At 46.5% G+C, this 18,881-nt stretch overlaps 1 protein-coding gene across 1 annotated transcript in view; it reads left to right on the forward strand.

The window, feature by feature from the left end:
- The first annotated feature begins 4,130 nt into the window (after positions 1–4,130).
- The window catches only part of LOC135571554 (CYFIP-related Rac1 interactor A-like), a 113,781-nt gene continuing 99,030 nt past the window's right edge, over positions 4,131–18,881 (forward strand). The window contains exon 1 of the mRNA XM_065018153.1: positions 4,131–4,399. The gene's annotated coding sequence lies outside the window, so the exon portion shown is untranslated. The remainder of the gene's footprint in view (positions 4,400–18,881) is intronic.

Consider the following 18,881-nt stretch of genomic DNA (forward strand, 5'->3'; position numbering starts at 1 on the left):
TATATAGACTCCCCCTTTTTTTCTACTGTGTTATTGACTTGTTAATTGTTTATGCCATGTGTAACTCTGTGTTGTCTGTTCACATTGCTATGCTTTATCTTGGCCAGGTCGCAGTTGCATATGAGAACTTGTTCTCAGCTGGCCTACCTGGTTAAATAAAGGTGTTCTCAACTAGCCTACCTGGTTAAATAAAGGTGTTCTCAACTAGCCTACCTGGTTAAATAAAGGTGTTCTCAACTAGCCTACCTGGTTAAATAAAGGTGTTCTCAACTAGCCTACCTGGTTAAATAAAGGTGAAATAAAAAAAATTAAAATAAAAAACAGACATATGAGCACTGCCTAGGGATCAGTCTCTGACTCGCTGTCCCCCTCACCCAGACTGCCTAGGGATCAGTCTCTGACTCGCTGTCCCCCTCACCCAGACTGCCTAGGGATCAGTCTCTGACTCGCTGTCCCCCTCACCCAGACTGCCTAGGGATCAGTCTCTGACTCGCTGTCCCCTCACCCAGACTGCCTAGGGATCAGTCTCTGACTCGCTGTCCCCCTCACCCAGACTGCCTAGGGATCAGTCTCTGACTCGCTGTCCCCCTCACCCAGACTGCCTAGGGATCAGTCTCTGACTCGCTGTCCCCCTCACCCAGACTGCCTAGGGATCAGTCTCTGACTCGCTGTCCCCCTCACCCAGACTGCCTAGGGATCAGTCTCTGACTCGCTGTCCCCCTCACCCAGACTGCCTAGGGATCAGTCTCTGACTCGCTGTCCCCCTCACCCAGACTGCCTAGGGATCAGTCTCTGACTCGCTGTCCCCCTCACCCAGACTGCCTAGGGATCAGTCTCTGACTCGCTGTCCCCCTCACCCAGACTGCCTAGGGATCAGTCTCTGACTCGTTGTCCCCTCAACCAGACTGCCTAGGGATCAGTCTCTGACTCGCTGTCCCCTCACCCAGACTGCCTAGGGATCAGTCTCTGACTCGCTGTCCCCCTCACCCAGACTGCCTAGGGATCAGTCTCTGACTCGCTGTCCCCCTCACCCAGACTGCCTAGGGATCTGTCTCTGACTCGTTGTCCCCCTCAACCAGACTGCCTAGGGATCCGTCTCTGACTCGCTGTCCCCCTCTCCCAGACTGCCTAGGGATCCGTCTCTGACTCGCTGTCCCCCCTCCCAGACTGCCTAGGGATCAGCCTCCGACCCGCTGTCCCCTCTCCTCCTCCACTCTCCCCCTTCTCCCCTGTCCTTCCCTATCGTTTCCCCCCTCCCCCTCCCCCTGGGTTGGCTGGGGCCTCCGATGGCTGATTGGGCAGCAGGCAGGGCACCGTAGTGACAGACAATGGTAATTCTATTCCTCCTTCCTTCCTCCCCCCCCCACACACGCACACCCACACTGGGCAGTTAGACACGCCTAATTTACCCTACCCCATCGTCATGACTGCGACCTGGGGTTGAGGGCCCCTAAAGAAAGCTGAATTGAGCCGCAGACACACACATGCGCGCGTGTGCGAAGGGACAGAGAGAGAGAACAGCTAAATGTTTACTCTCGATGACCCCAACTCTAACATACACCATTAAATAAACTCTCTCATGTAGACTGTGTTTAATGTAGAATAAAAAAAACACTCCGTAAATAATGAATCAACCATATTCACCTACAAATGTTCCTTCCTTCACCCCAGTAGTGGTGTAAAATCCCTGAGGAAGCTATTAAAAAGCCATGTTAAACCCTGTGTTGTGATAATGGTGTTGTTTGCTCTGTAACTCATTCATTCAACATGCTACACGTGATATATAGGGGTGGCGTAGTGGTTAGAGTGTAGAGGCGGCAGGGTAGCCTAGTGGTTAGAGTGGAGGGGCGGGAGGGTAGCCTAGTGGTTAGAGTGTAGAGGAGGCAGGGTAGCCTAGTGGTTAGAGTGTAGAGGTGGCAGGGTAGCCTAGTGGTTAGAGTGTAGAGGCGGCAGGGTATCCTAGTGGTTAGAGTGTAGAGGTGGCAGGGTAGCCTAGTGTTTAGAGTGTAGAGGAGGCAGGGTAGCCTAGTGGTTAGAGTGTAGAGGTGGCAGGGTAGCCTAGTGGTTAGAGTGTAGAGGCGGCAGGGTATCCTAGTGGTTAGAGTGTAGAGGTGGCAGGGTAGCCTAGTGGTTAGAGTGTAGAGGCGGCAGGGTAGCCTAGTGGTTAGAGTGGAGGGGCGGGAGGGTAGCCTAGTGGTTAGAGTGTAGAGGTGGCAGGGTAGCCTAGTGGTTAGAGTGTAGAGGTGGCAGGGCAGCCTAGTGGTTAGAGTGTAGAGGTGGCAGGGTAGCCTAGTGGTTAGAGAGGAGGGGCGGCAGGGTAGCCTAGTGGTTAGAGTGTAGAGGTGGCAGGGTAGCCTAGTGGTTAGAGTGTAGAGGCGGCAGGGTAGCCTAGTGGTTAGAGTGTAGAGGTGGCAGGGTAGCCTAGTGGTTAGAGAGGAGGGGCGGCAGGGTAGCCTAGTGGTTAGAGTGTAGAGGTGGCAGGGTAGCCTAGTGGTTAGAGTGTAGAGGTGGCAGGGTAGCCTAGTGGTTAGAGTGTAGAGGTGGCAGGGTAGCCTAGTGGTTAGAGTGTAGAGGTGGCAGGGTAACCTAGTGGTTAGAGTGTTGGACTAGTAACCGAAAGGTTTCAAGTTCAAATCCCCGAGCTGAACAGGCAGCTCGAACAGGCAGTTAACCCACTGTTCCTAGGTCGTCATTGAAAATAAGAATTTTTTCTTAACTGACTTGCCTGGTTAAATAAATGAATAATAAATACATATATATATATATATTCAATAAGGGCAAAACGGTCACAAGGTGGCAGGAATATATTTCCACTGGACAACAAGTTCGTATCGTCACAAAACCAAAAAAAATAACATCTGTCTTTCACAAAAAGTTCAACAGTTAAACGAAACAACTAACTGATTTAGAAACCACAGATTTACCCACAAGTCAGCACAAAGACAACATGAGAAATCAGTCCTCTATTCCAGCACCATTTCAACTTAAACATCATCGTATCAACAAGGCAATATATGCTTAGCTTAATAACACACTTAAAAGGTACCAAAAACAGATATAGTCCAATCAATGTTGCTAAGTTTCATGTGGCTGTCCATGGTACTGATGTGTGTGTGTGTGTGTGTGTGTGTCTGTGTGTGTGTGTGTGTGTGTGTGTGTGTGCATAAATGCACGCGCAAGTAATACCAAAAATGTTTACTCACCCTATTTGTAGACTATTTGAACTCCAATGCCATCCTCCTCTATTTCATGTTGGGAAAAACCCTTTTGTCTCTGTCATACGGTACACTTTCAGTGTTTGTTTTCATAGGCTACCTGGCTAAAATTCTTGCTCGCCTAACATCCTCGCTTGGGCAACAATGAACTAGCTAATTTAGCTAGCTAGTTAACTTTAGCCTACTAGGCGACATCTAGGATACATATTAAACTTCAGTCGTCTCAGGCCAGTGGTAACATATTAATTCACGGTTCGATCAGAATCTCCCGTCATAATCATTGACCTGTACAGAGAATTAAGTCAAAACCACAAGTCCAGGAACAAGTCTGAATTTACGGAAAATTATTCAAACTCAAAGAGAGAGATTAAATTATTTTATAATTGTAATTTATTTATTGGTCAAATATTTGGGGAAGCCATCCCTATCACTACTTCACGCATGTACAAATATTATAACTTGCTAATCTCGGAAACACAAATGACCACTCTCAAACACAGAATGAATACAACCTCTTACACACACACACACACACACACACACACACACACACACACACACACACACACACACACACACACACACACACACACACACACACACACACACACACACACACACACACACACACACACACAATTTGGCCTCCCCTTGTTGCCAGCAGGCTTGTAGGAAATGTCAGTTGTTCGTCGCAGGGGGGTGGGGGTGAGGAGGGAGCTGGGGGGGAGGTGTTATGAGGAAAAACTGCGGGGGTTCTTTGTGAGAGAGAGAGAAAGCAAGAAAGAGAGCGAGAGAGCGAGCGATAGAGAGAGAGAGTACACAGCGTTCTATTTCCTATAGCCTAACAGCTGCTGGGCCGAGGTTTCTGTGTTGAGTGCAGAGAGACACTGAGTTAGCAAGCGGAGGGGGGAGAGAGAGAGAGAGAGAAAGAGAGAGAGAGAGAGAGAGAGAGAGAGAGAGAGAGAGGCTGTGTTAAGGAGAATCCGTAGCCCTCTGGCTCACAAGGATAAAGGATTGCAGAAAGGAAGAGAGGGGAAAAAAGCACTCCCTCTCTTTACCTACCAGAGGTTTTGTTTATTTTCTTTGTCCTTCTCTAAATTTGTTTTATCCATCCTTCTTTCACCTCGGGTCCGGCGGAAGGAGGAACAGCACAACCCGGAGACGCTCTACAGCACGTTCAGCCGGTAAGCAGAATCATCCCTTTCTCTCATCCTCTCTTTCTCTCTTTCTCTGCATTCATGCCTAATGCGTTGAACAGATAGTAAGATGGTGAGAGAGGTTGGAAAAGCCACAGCTCCATCACTACATCACTCTGGATGCGAGCCAAGCACGAGAGGACTTGGCTGGAGAGAGAGACGCTAGGAGAGGAGAGGAGAGGAGAGGAGAGGAGAGGAGAGGAGAGGAGAGGAGAGGAGAGGAGAGGAGAGGAGAGGAGAGGAGAGTAAGGCTGGAGAGGCGAGGAAAGGAGAGGAGAGGAGAGGGAGAATGACGTTAAGGCTGGAGAGGAGAGGAGGAGAGGAGAGGAGAGGGAAATTGAGGGTAAGGCTGGATAAGATGCTACAGCCCAGAAATTAGGTTAAACTCTGGATGCATGTGGCTGACAGAGAGGGGCAGATTTTCTGGAGAATGAGGAAGGGAGACAGGGTAGGGTTGTGGAGGTATGAGAGGAAGGGAGACAGGGTAGGGTTGTGGAGGTATGAGAGGAAGGGAGACAGGGTAGGGTTGTGGAGGTATGAGAGGAAGGGAGACAGGGTAGGGTTGTGGAGGTATGAGAGGAAGGGAGACAGGGTAGGGTTGTGGAGGTATGAGAGGAAGGGAGACAGGGTAGGGTTGTGGAGGTATGGGAGAATGAGAGGAAGAATTCTGGAGGAAATGGAGGCTAAGCAGGAGGATGAGAATAGAGGGCTAGGCTAAAGAGGGTAGGAGAGAGAGAAAATAGTACTGGGTTGGATGGAGAGAGAGAAAAAGCCGTTACATGGTTGGATAGAAAGAGAGAGAGAGAGAGAGAGAGAGGGTAAGAGAGGTTACAGGGTTAGATGGAGAAAGAGGAAGCAAGAGAGAGAGGGTAAGAGGTTACAGGGTTGGATGCCGGATGCCGTATGCAGGGGTTGTTTAAGGGAAAGGGGGATACCTAGTCAATTGTACAACTGAATGTATTCAACCTGAAATGTGTATATTACAATTAAGGCAACCCCTCTGAATCAAAGAGATGCAGGGGGTTGCCTTAATCGACGTCCACGGGGCGGTTATTTTGGTGGTTAACCGCCTTGCTCAAGGGTAGAATCGCAGAATTTTTCCATCTTGCTCAGGGATTCAAACCAGAGACCTTTCAGTTACTGGTCCAACGCTTTTAACCCCTAGTGTCCTATGGATGTGATAATGTAGTGGTAGCATCTCTTAATAAGTCAGTTAATGAGGGCTTGTCTCCTTTCACTGCAGTACATTGCAGACACACACACACACACACACACACACACCTCAGTATGGTCAGTGTGCACTACCAGCTGACTCTCTCTGCATGTCTCCCATCTACCTTTCTCCCCCTCCACCGTGGATAACACTACTGTCTGCCCTGCTGCTATGCAAAACACACACACACACACACACACACACACACACACACTCACGTGAAATGCAAACACACGGCCAAAAAAAAACAATAGTCCTAGATCACAGTGCAGAAAGGGTGCATTGTGGGTCATTTAGGGAGGAGAGACAGAGAGGGAGGGAAAAAAATGAATGAAAGGATGAATGGAGAGAATAACCCTGTTATGTATGGGGCATTTTGGAAGGATATATGGAGAGACTGAGAGAGAGAGGCAGGCAGGCAGGCAGGCAGGCAGGCAGGCAGGCAGGAGGCAGACAGGCAGGCAGGCAGGCAGGAGGCAGACAGGCAGGCAGGCAGGCAGGCAGGCAGGCAGGCAGGCAGGAGGCAGACAGGCAGGCAGGCAGGCAGGTAGGCAGGAGGCAGACAGGCAGGCAGGCAGGCAGGCAGGAGGCAGACAGACAGGCAGGCAGGCAGGCAGGAGGCAGACAGGCAGGCAGGCAGGCAGGTAGGCAGGCAGGCAGGTAGGCAGGCAAGCATGCATATGTGTAATTATCTCTGTAATTCAGTATTAAATTGATCACCATCAACCATCCTGAAGCTTAGTTGATAGAGCTTAGTGCATGCAACGCCAGGGTAGGGGGTTCGATTCCCGGGACCACCCGTACGTAAAATGTATTTATGCATGACTAAGTTACTTTGCATAAAATAATCTGACAATGGTATTATTTAAAATTAAAAATATGTTTTAAGTGAGAATAGGCATTGGTCTGAAGCTGAAAAATAAATGAAATTCACATGAGCACCACAACACCTATTCCACCCATCCTCTACCAAGGGCATCCAGCACTACAACACCTATTCCACCCATGCTCTACCAACGTTTTACAGCACCACAATCCCTATTCCACCCATGCTCTACCAAGGTTTTACAGCACCACAATCCCTATTCCACCCATGCTCTACCAAGGTTTTACAGCACCACAATCCCTATTCAACCCATGCTCTACCAAGGTTATCCAGCACCACAATCCCTATTCCACCCATGCTCTACCAAGGTTTTACAGCACCACAATCCCTATTCAACCCATGCTCTACCAAGGTTTTACAGCACCACAATCCCTATTCCACCCATGCTCTACCAAGGTTATCCAGCACCACAATCCCTATTCAACCCATGCTCTACCAAGGGCATCCAGCACCACAACACCTATTCCACCCACGCTCTACCAAGGTTATCCAGCACCACAACGCCTATTCCACCCATGCTCTACCAAGGTTTTACAGCACCACAATCCCTATTCCACCCATGCTCTACCAAGGTTTTACAGCACCACAACGCCTATTCCACCCATGCTCTACCAAGGGCATCCAGCACCACAACACCTATTCCACCCATGCTCTACCAAGGTTTTACAGCACCACAACGCCTATTCCACCCATGCTCTACCAAGGTTTTACAGCACCACAATCCCTATTCCACCCATGCTCTACCAAGGTTTTACAGCACCACAACGCCTATTCCACCCATGCTCTACCAAGGTTTTACAGCACCACAACACCTATTCCACCCATGCTCTACCAAGGTTTTACAGCACCACAATCCCTATTCAACCCATGCTCTACCAAGGTTTTCCAGCACACATCTTCAACCTACTACAGTAACTATGTTGGTATAGTACTTCAAACTATGTGAAGGATAGGATTCAAATCTTCTCAAAACAGCCTAATTCATTTCACTTGAGGTGTTTAATTATTTATTATAAACTATATTATAATAATAATAATTGTAAAAATGACCAACGCAATTAGAAGAGTCAAAATAAAATGATCCCTGATCCCTCTACGACAATCGCAAGATCCTGGAAAATACACAAATAATCAACAGGAACCCATTATTTAACTATTTACATGAAATGGTACCTTCAAGTTTACTGTATGAATTCCCAGTACTATAATTACCTGTTAACAAAAAGGTGAGTTGTCACTAAATGTAAAATGTACAACCAAATGTACTTTCATCATATATCGTCACCTTTGTAAATAGAATTCAGAGATGACCACAATTGCTCTTCACGAGCTTCGGGTTTATACAGCCTTTTCTGTACAAGACCCTTTTCTGTACAAGACCAGTTCTACCACACCTGATACTACTATTCACGGTCTCGAAGAACAGCTGAGTAGTAGAATCAGATGTGGTAGTAGAATCAGGTGTGGTAGCACTGGACTATTCATGGAAGAACAGCTGAGTAGAAGAATCAGGTGTGGTAGCACTGGACTATTCATGGAAGAACAGCTGAGTAGTAGAATCAGGTGTGGTAGCACTGGACTATTCATGGATGAACAGCTGAGTAGGAGAATCAGGTGTGGTAGCACTGGACTATTCATGGAAGAACAGCTGAGTAGTAGAATCAGGTGTGGTAGCACTGGACTATTCATGGAAGAACAGCTGAGTAGTAGAATCAGGTGTGGTAGCACTGGACTATTCATGGTCTCAATGAACAGCTGAGTAGTAGAATCAGGTGTAGTAGCACTGGACTATTCATGGAAGAACAGCTGAGTAGTAGAATCAGGTGTGGTAGCACTGGACTATTCATGGAAGAACAGCTGAGTAGTAGAATCAGGTGTGGTAGCACTGGACTATTCATGGAAGAACAGCTGAGTAGTAGAATCAGGTGTGGTAGCACTGGACTATTCATGGTCTCAATGAACAGCTGAGTAGGAGAATCAGGTGTGGTAGCACTGGAATATTCATGGAAGAACAGCTGAGTAGTAGAATCAGGTGTGGTAGCACTGGACTATTCATGGAAGAACAGCTGAGTAGTAGAATCAGGTGTGGTAGCACTGGACTATTCATGGAAGAACAGCTGAGTAGTAGAATCAGGTGTGGTAGCACTGGACTATTCATGGTCTCAATGAACAGCTGAGTAGGAGAATCAGGTGTGGTAGCACTGGACTATTCATGGAAGAACAGCTGAGTAGTAGAATCAGGTGTGGTAGCACTGGACTATTCATGGGAGAACAGCTGAGTAGGAGAATCAGGTGTGGTAGCACTGGACTATTCATGGGAGAACAGCTGAGTAGGAGAATCAGGTGTGGTAGCACTGGACTATTCATGGAAGAACAGCTGAGTAGTAGAATCAGGTGTGGTAGCACTGGACTATTCATGGAAGAACAGCTGAGTAGTAGAATCAGGTGTGGTAGTAGAATCAGGTGAGGTAGCACTGGACTATTCATGGAAGAACAGCTGAGTAGTAGAATCAGGTGTGGTAGCACTGGACTATTCACGGTCTCGAAGAACAGCTGAGAAGTAAAATCAGGTGTGGTAGCACTGGACTATTCATGGTCTCGGTGAACAGCTGAGTAGTAGAATCAGAGGAGTAGTAGAATCAGGTGTGGTAGCACTGGACTATTCATAGAAGAACAGCTGAGTAGTAGAATCAGGTGTGGTAGCACTGGACTATTCACGGAAGAACAGTTGAGTAGTAGAATCAGGTGTGGTAGCACTGGACTATTCATGGAAGAACAGCTGAGTAGTAGAATCAGGTGTGGTAGCACTGGACTATTCATGGATGAACAGCTGAGTAGTGGAATCAGGTGTGGTAGCACTGGAGTATTCATGGAAGAACAGCTGAGTAGTAGAATCAGGTGTGGTAGCACTGGACTATTCATGGTCTCAATGAACAGCTGAGTAGGAGAATCAGGTGTGGTAGCACTGGACTATTCATGGAAGAACAGCTGAGTAGTAGAATCAGGTGTGGTAGCACTGGACTATTCATGGTCTCAATAAACAGCTGAGTAGGAGAATCAGGTGTGGTAGCAGTGGACTATTCATGGTCTCAATGAACAGCTGAGTAGTAGAATCAGGTGTGGTAGCACTGGACTATTCACGGTCTCGAAGAACAGCTGAGCAGTAGAATCAGGTGTGGTAGCACTGGACTATTCACGGTCTCGGTGAACAGCTGAGTAGGAGAATTAAGTGTGGTAGTAGAATCAGGTGTGGTAGCACTGGACTATTCATGGAAGAACAGCTGAGTAGTAGAATCAGGTGTGGTAGCACTGGACTATTCATGGAAGAACAGCTGAGTAGTAGAATCAGTTGAGTAGTAGAATCAGGTGTGGTAGCACTGGACTATTCATGGAAGAACAGCTGAGTAGTAGAATCAGTTGAGTAGTAGAATCAGGTGTGGTAGCACTGGTCTATTCATGGAAGAACAGCTGAGTAGTAGAATCAGGTGTGGTAGCACTGGACTATTCATGGATGAACAGCTGACTAGTAGAATCAGGTGTGGTAGCACTGGACTATTCATGGAAGAACAGCTGAGTAGGAGAATCAGGTGTGGTAGCACTGGACTATTCATGGAAGAACAGCTGAGTAGAAGAATCAGGTGTGGTAGCACTGGACTATTCATGGTCTCAATGAACAGCTGAGTAGGAGAATCAGGTGTGGTAGCACTGGACTATTCATGGAAGAACAGCTGAGTAGTAGAATCAGGTGTGGTAGCACTGGACTATTCATGGAAGAACAGCTGAGTAGTAGAATCAAGTGTGGTAGCACTGGACTATTCATGGTCTCAATGAACAGCTGAGTAGTAGAATCAGGTGTGGTAGCACTGGACTATTCACGGTCTCGGTGAACAGCTGAGTAGGAGAATCAAGTGTGGTAGTAGAATCAGGTGTGGTAGCACTGGACTATTCATGGAAGAACAGCTGAGTAGTATAATCAGGTGTGGTAGCAGTGGACTATTCATGGAAGAACAGCTGAGTAGTAGAATCAGTTGAGTAGTAGAATCAGGTGTGGTAGCACTGGTCTATTCATGGAAGAACAGCTGAGTAGTAGAATCAGGTGTGGTAGCACTGGACTATTCATGGATGAACAGCTGACTAGTAGAATCAGGTGTGGTAGCACTGGACTATTCATGGAAGAACAGCTGAGTAGGAGAATCAGGTGTGGTAGCACTGGACTATTCATGGAAGAACAGCTGAGTAGGAGTATCAGGTGTGGTAGTAGAATCAGGTGTGGTAGCACTGGACTATTCATGGAAGAACAGCTGTGTAGAAGAATCAGGTGTGGTAGCACTGGACTATTCATGGCAGAACAGCTGAGTAGAAGAATAAGGTGTGGTAGCACTGGACTATTCATGGATGAACAGCTAAGTAGTAGAATCAGGTGTGGTAGCACTGGACTATTCATGGAAGAACAGCTGAGTAGTAGAATCAGGTGTGGTAGCACTGGACTATTCATGGTCTCAATGAACAGCTGAGTAGGAGAATCAGGTGTGGTAGCACTGGACTATTCATGGAAGAACAGCTGAGTAGTAGAATCAGGTGTGGTAGCACTGGACTATTCATGGAAGAACAGCTGAGTAGTAGAATCAGGTGTGGTAGCACTGGACTATTCATGGTCTCAATGAACAGCTGAGTAGTAGAATCAGGTGTGGTAGCACTGGACTATTCACGGTCTCGGTGAACAGCTGAGTAGGAGAATCAAGTGTGGTAGTAGAATCAGGTGTGGTAGCACTGGACTATTCATGGAAGAACAGCTGAGTAGTATAATCAGGTGTGGTAGCAGTGGACTATTCATGGAAGAACAGCTGAGTAGTAGAATCAGTTGAGTAGTAGAATCAGGTGTGGTAGCACTGGTCTATTCATGGAAGAACAGCTGAGTAGTAGAATCAGGTGTGGTAGCACTGGACTATTCATGGATGAACAGCTGACTAGTAGAATCAGGTGTGGTAGCACTGGACTATTCATGGAAGAACAGCTGAGTAGGAGAATCAGGTGTGGTAGCACTGGACTATTCATGGAAGAACAGCTGAGTAGGAGAATCAGGTGTGGTAGTAGAATCAGGTGTGGTAGCACTGGACTATTCATGGAAGAACAGCTGTGTAGAAGAATCAGGTGTGGTAGCACTGGACTATTCATGGCAGAACAGCTGAGTAGAAGAATCAGGTGTGGTAGCACTGGACTATTCATGGATGAACAGCTAAGTAGTAGAATCAGTTGAGTAGTAGAATCAGGTGTGGTAGCACTGGACTATTCATGGAAGAACAGCTGAGTAGTAGAATCAGTTGAGTAGTAGAATCAGGTGTGGTAGCACTGGACTATTCATGGATGAACAGCTGAGTAGTAGAATCAGGTGTGGTAGTAGAATCAGGTGTGGTAGCACTGGTCTATTCATGGAAGAACAGCTGAGTAGTAGAATCAGTTGAGTAGTAGAATCAGGTGTGGTAGCACTGGTCTATTCATGGAAGAACAGCTGAGTAGTAGAATCAGGTGTGGTAGCACTGGACTATTCATGGATGAACAGCTGACTAGTAGAATCAGGTGTGGTAGCACTGGACTATTCATGGAAGAACAGCTGAGTAGGAGAATCAGGTGTGGTAGCACTGGACTATTCATGGAAGAACAGCTGAGTAGAAGAATCAGGTGTGGTAGCACTGGACTATTCATGGATGAACAGCTGAGTAGTAGAATCAGGTGTGGTAGCACTGGACTATTCATGGAAGAACAGCTGAGTAGTAGAATCAGGTGTGGTAGCACTGGACTATTCAGGGTCTCAATGAACAGCTGAGTAGGAGAATCAGGTGTGGTAGCACTGGACTATTCATGGAAGAACAGCTGAGTAGTAGAATCAGGTGTGGTAGCACTGGACTATTCATGGATGAACAGCTGACTAGTAGAATCAGGTGTGGTAGCACTGGACTATTCATGGAAGAACAGCTGAGTAGGAGAATCAGGTGTGGTAGCACTGGACTATTCATGGAAGAACAGCTGAGTAGGAGAATCAGGTGTGGTAGTAGAATCAGGTGTGGTAGCACTGGACTATTCATGGAAGAACAGCTGTGTAGAAGAATCAGGTGTGGTAGCACTGGACTATTCATGGCAGAACAGCTGAGTAGAAGAATCAGGTGTGGTAGCACTGGACTATTCATGGATGAACAGCTAAGTAGTAGAATCAGTTGAGTAGTAGAATCAGGTGTGGTAGCACTGGACTATTCATGGAAGAACAGCTGAGTAGTAGAATCAGTTGAGTAGTAGAATCAGGTGTGGTAGCACTGGACTATTCATGGATGAACAGCTGAGTAGTAGAATCAGGTGTGGTAGTAGAATCAGGTGTGGTAGCACTGGTCTATTCATGGAAGAACAGCTGAGTAGTAGAATCAGGTGTGGTAGCACTGGACTATTCATGGAAGAACAGCTGAGTAGTAGAATCAGGTGTGGTAGCACTGGACTATTCATGGTCTCAATGAACAGCTGAGTAGGAGAATCAGGTGTGGTAGCACTGGACTATTCATGGAAGAACAGCTGAGTAGTAGAATCAGGTGTGGTAGCACTGGACTATTCATGGAAGAACAGCTGAGTAGTAGAATCAGGTGTGGTAGCACTGGACTATTCATGGTCTCAATGAACAGCTGAGTAGTAGAATCAGGTGTGGTAGCACTGGACTATTCACGGTCTCGGTGAACAGCTGAGTAGGAGAATCAAGTGTGGTAGTAGAATCAGGTGTGGTAGCACTGGACTATTCATGGAAGAACAGCTGAGTAGTATAATCAGGTGTGGTAGCAGTGGACTATTCATGGAAGAACAGCTGAGTAGTAGAATCAGTTGAGTAGTAGAATCAGGTGTGGTAGCACTGGTCTATTCATGGAAGAACAGCTGAGTAGTAGAATCAGGTGTGGTAGCACTGGACTATTCATGGATGAACAGCTGACTAGTAGAATCAGGTGTGGTAGCACTGGACTATTCATGGAAGAACAGCTGAGTAGGAGAATCAGGTGTGGTAGCACTGGACTATTCATGGAAGAACAGCTGTGTAGAAGAATCAGGTGTGGTAGCACTGGACTATTCATGGCAGAACAGCTGAGTAGAAGAATCAGGTGTGGTAGCACTGGACTATTCATGGATGAACAGCTAAGTAGTAGAATCAGTTGAGTAGTAGAATCAGGTGTGGTAGCACTGGACTATTCATGGAAGAACAGCTGAGTAGTAGAATCAGTTGAGTAGTAGAATCAGGTGTGGTAGCACTGGACTATTCATGGATGAACAGCTGAGTAGTAGAATCAGGTGTGGTAGTAGAATCAGGTGTGGTAGCACTGGTCTATTCATGGAAGAACAGCTGAGTAGTAGAATCAGTTGAGTAGTAGAATCAGGTGTGGTAGCACTGGTCTATTCATGGAAGAACAGCTGAGTAGTAGAATCAGGTGTGGTAGCACTGGACTATTCATGGATGAACAGCTGACTAGTAGAATCAGGTGTGGTAGCACTGGACTATTCATGGAAGAACAGCTGAGTAGGAGAATCAGGTGTGGTAGCACTGGACTATTCATGGAAGAACAGCTGAGTAGAAGAATCAGGTGTGGTAGCACTGGACTATTCATGGATGAACAGCTGAGTAGTAGAATCAGGTGTGGTAGCACTGGACTATTCATGGAAGAACAGCTGAGTAGTAGAATCAGGTGTGGTAGCACTGGACTATTCATGGATGAACAGCTGAGTAGAAGAATCAGGTGTGGTAGCACTGGACTATTCATGAATGAACAGCTGAGTAGAAGAATCAGGTGTGGTAGCACTGGACTATTCATGGAAGAACAGCTGAGTAGAAGAATCAGGTGTGGTAGCACTGGACTATTCATGGAAGAACAGCTGAGTAGAAGAATCAGGTGTGGTAGCACTGGACTATTCATGGAAGAACAGCTGAGTAGTAGAATCAGGTGTGGTAGCACTGGACTATTCATGGATGAACAGCTGAGTAGAAGAATCAGGTGTGGTAGCACTGGACTATTCATGGATGAACAGCTGAGTAGAAGAATCAGGTGTGGTAGCACTGGACTATTCATGGATGAACAGCTGAGTAGTAGAATCAGGTGTGGTAGCACTGGACTATTCATGGAAGAACAGCTGAGTAGAAGAATCAGGTGTGGTAGCACTGGACTATTCATGGATGAACAGCTAAGTAGTAGAATCAGGTGTGGTAGCACTGGACTATTCATGGAAGAACAGCTGAGTAGTAGAATCAGGTGTGGTAGCACTGGACTATTCATGGATGAACAGCTGAGTAGGAGAATCAGGTGTGGTAGCACTGGACTATTCATGGAAGAACAGCTGAGTAGTAGAATCAGGTGTGGTAGCACTGGACTATTCAGGGTCTCAATGAACAGCTGAGTAGGAGAATCAGGTGTGGTAGCACTGGACTATTCATGGAAGAACAGCTGAGTAGTAGAATCAGGTGTGGTAGCACTGGACTATTCATGGTCTCAATGAACAGCTGAGTAGTAGAATCAGGTGTGGTAGCACTGGACTATTCACAGTCTCGAAGAACAGCTGAGTAGTAGAATCAGGTGTGGTAGCACTGGACTATTCACGGTCTCGGTGAACAGCTGAGTAGGAGAATCAAGTGTGGTAGTAGAATCAGGTGTGGTAGCACTGGACTATTCATGGAAGAACAGCTGAGTAGTATAATCAGGTGTGGTAGCAGTGGACTATTCATGGAAGAACAGCTGAGTAGTAGAATCAGTTGAGTAGTAGAATCAGGTGTGGTAGCACTGGTCTATTCATGGAAGAACAGCTGAGTAGTAGAATCAGGTGTGGTAGCACTGGACTATTCATGGATGAACAGCTGAGTAGAAGAATCAGGTGTGGTAGCACAGGACTATTCATGGATGAACAGCTGAGTAGAAGAATCAGGTGTGGTAGCACTGGACTATTCATGGAAGAACAGCTGAGTAGAAGAATCAGGTGTGGTAGCACTGGACTATTCATGGAGGAACAGCTGAGTAGAAGAATCAGGTGTGGTAGCACTGGACTATTCATGGAAGAACAGCTGAGTAGTAGAATCAGGTGTGGTAGCACTGGACTATTCATGGATGAACAGCTGAGTAGAAGAATCAGGTGTGGTAGCACTGGACTATTCATGGATGAACAGCTGAGTAGAAGAATCAGGTGTGGTAGCACTGGACTATTCATGGAAGAACAGCTGAGTAGAAGAATCAGGTGTGGTAGCACTGGACTATTCATGGAAGAACAGCTGAGTAGAAGAATCAGGTGTGGTAGCACTGGACTATTCATGGATGAACAGCTGAGTAGTAGAATCAGGTGTGGTAGCACTGGACTATTCATGGAAGAACAGCTGAGTAGAAGAATCAGGTGTGGTAGCACTGGACTATTCATGGTTGAACAGCTGAGTAGAAGAATCAGGTGTGGTAGCACTGGACTATTCATGGAAGAACAGCTGAGTAGAAGAATCAGGTGTGGTAGCACTGGACTATTCATGGAGGAACAGCTGAGTAGAAGAATCAGGTGTGGTAGCACTGGACTATTCATGGAAGAACAGCTGAGTAGAAGAATCAGGTGTGGTAGCACTGGACTATTCATGGATGAACAGCTGAGTAGAAGAATCAGGTGTGGTAGCACTGGACTATTCATGGAAGAACAGCTGAGTAGAAGAATCAGGTGTGGTAGCACTGGACTATTCATGGAGGAACAGCTGAGTAGAAGAATCAGGTGTGGTAGCACTGGACTATTCATGGAAGAACAGCTGAGAAGAACAGCTGAGTAGTAGAATCAGGTGTGGTAGCACTGGACTATTCATGGATGAACAGCTGAGTAGAAGAATCAGGTGTGGTAGCACTGGACTATTCATGGAAGAACAGCTGAGTAGAAGAATCAGGTGTGGTAGCACTGGACTATTCATGGAAGAACAGCTGAGTAGAAGAATCAGGTGTGGTAGCACTGGACTATTCATGGATGAACAGCTGAGTAGTAGAATCAGGTGTGGTAGCACTGGACTATTCATGGAAGAACAGCTGAGTAGAAGAATCAGGTGTGGTAGCACTGGACTATTCATGGATGAACAGCTAAGTAGTAGAATCAGGTGTGGTAGCACTGGACTATTCATGGAAGAACAGCTGAGTAGTAGAATCAGGTGTGGTAGCACTGGACTATTCATGGATGAACAGCTGAGTAGGAGAATCAGGTGTGGTAGCACTGGACTATTCAGGGTCTCAATGAACAGCTGAGTAGGAGAATCAGGTGTGGTAGCACTGGACTATTCATGGAAGAACAGCTGAGTAGTAGAATCAGGTGTGGTAGCACTGGACTATTCATGGTCTCAATGAACAGCTGAGTAGTAGAATCAGGTGTGGTAGCACTGGACTATTCACAGTCTCGAAGAACAGCTGAGTAGTAGAATCAGGTGTGGTAGCACTGGACTATTCACGGTCTCGGTGAACAGCTGAGTAGGAGAATCAAGTGTGGTAGTAGAATCAGGTGTGGTAGCACTGGACTATTCATGGAAGAACAGCTGAGTAGTATAATCAGGTGAGGTAGCAGTGGACTATTCATGGAAGAACAGCTGAGTAGTAGAATCAGTTGAGTAGTAGAATCAGGTGTGGTAGCACAGGTCTATTCATGGAAGAACAGCTGAGTAGTAGAATCAGGTGTGGTAGCACTGGACTATTCATGGATGAACAGCTGACTAGTAGAATCAGGTGTGGTAGCACTGGACTATTCATGGAAGAACAGCTGAGTAGGAGAATCAGGTGTGGTAGTAGAATCAGGTGTGGTAGCACTGGACTATTCATGGAAGAACAGCTGAGTAGTAGAATCAGGTGTGGTAGCACTGGACTATTCATGGATGAACAGCTGAGTAGAAGAATCAGGTGTGGTAGCACTGGACTATTCATGGATGAACAGCTGAGTAGAAGAATCAGGTGTGGTAGCACTGGACTATTCATGGAAGAACAGCTGAGTAGAAGAATCAGGTGTGGTAGCACTGGACTATTCATGGAAGAACATCTGAGTAGAAGAATCAGGTGTGGTAGCACTGGACTATTCATGGAAGAACAGCTGAGTAGTAGAATCAGGTGTGGTAGCACTGGACTATTCATGGATGAACAGCTGAGTAGAAGAATCAGGTGTGGTAGCACTGGACTATTCATGGATGAACAGCTGAGTAGAAGAATCAGGTGTGGTAGCACTGGACTATTCATGGAAGAACAGCTGAGTAGAAGAATCAGGTGTGGTAGCACTGGACTATTCATGGAAGAACAGCTGAGTAGAATAATCAGGTGTGGTAGCACTGGACTATTCATGGATGAACAGCTGAGTAGTAGAATCAGGTGTGGTAGCACTGGACTATTCATGGAAGAACAGCTGAGTAGAAGAATCAGGTGTGGTAGCACTGGACTATTCATGGATGAACAGCTAAGTAGTAGAATCAGGTGTGGTAGCACTGGACTATTCATGGAAGAACAGCTGAGTAGTAGAATCAGGTGTGGTAGCACTGGACTATTCATGGATGAACAGCTGAGTAGGAGAATCAGGTGTGGTAGCACTGGACTATTCATGGAAGAACAGCTGAGTAGAAGAATCAGGTGTGGTAGCACTGGACTATTCATGGATGAACAGCTGAGTAGTAGAATCAGGTGTGGTAGCACTGGACTATTCATGGATGAACAGCTGAGTAGTAGAATCAGGTGTGGTAGTAGAATCAGGTGTGGTAGCACTGGACTATTCATGGATGAACAGCTGAGTAGTAGAATCAGGTGTGGTAGCACTGGACTATTCATGGATGAACAGCTGAGTAGTAGAATCAGGTGTGGTAGCACTGGACTATTCATGGCAGAACAGCTGAGTAGTAGAATCAGTTGAGCGCAAAAGTGATGATTTGTTTACCAGATTTAGTACTCTGAATCAGTACTCTGTATGCCCTGGGCTCTCCAACCGTATTCCTGCAGATACCCAGTACTCTGTGTGCCATGGGCTCTCCAACCCTGTTCCTGCAGCTACCCAGTACTCTGTATGCCCTGGGCTATCCAACCCTGTTCCTGCAGCTACCCAGTACTCTGTATGCCCTGGGCTATCCAACCGTATTCCTGCAGATACCCAGTACTCCGTATGCCCTGGTCCCTCCAACCGTATTCCTGCAGCTATCCCGTGCTTCATTAGGGAAATTAATTGAAATCTGTTCGGAACATCGATAGTGGGTTTTTTTTGCAACTGAACATATTTTAGTAAACTGTTGACAGCCCTTCGGCATGTTAGAGAAATGAATAAAGGACAGAGAGGGGGGAGATGGAAACGGACGGTGGTGAGATAGTCTCTATAGCTAACGGTAATGT

This window comes from Oncorhynchus nerka, linkage group LG4 (assembly GCF_034236695.1).
Source record: "Oncorhynchus nerka isolate Pitt River linkage group LG4, Oner_Uvic_2.0, whole genome shotgun sequence".
Lineage (NCBI taxonomy): Eukaryota > Metazoa > Chordata > Actinopteri > Salmoniformes > Salmonidae > Oncorhynchus > Oncorhynchus nerka.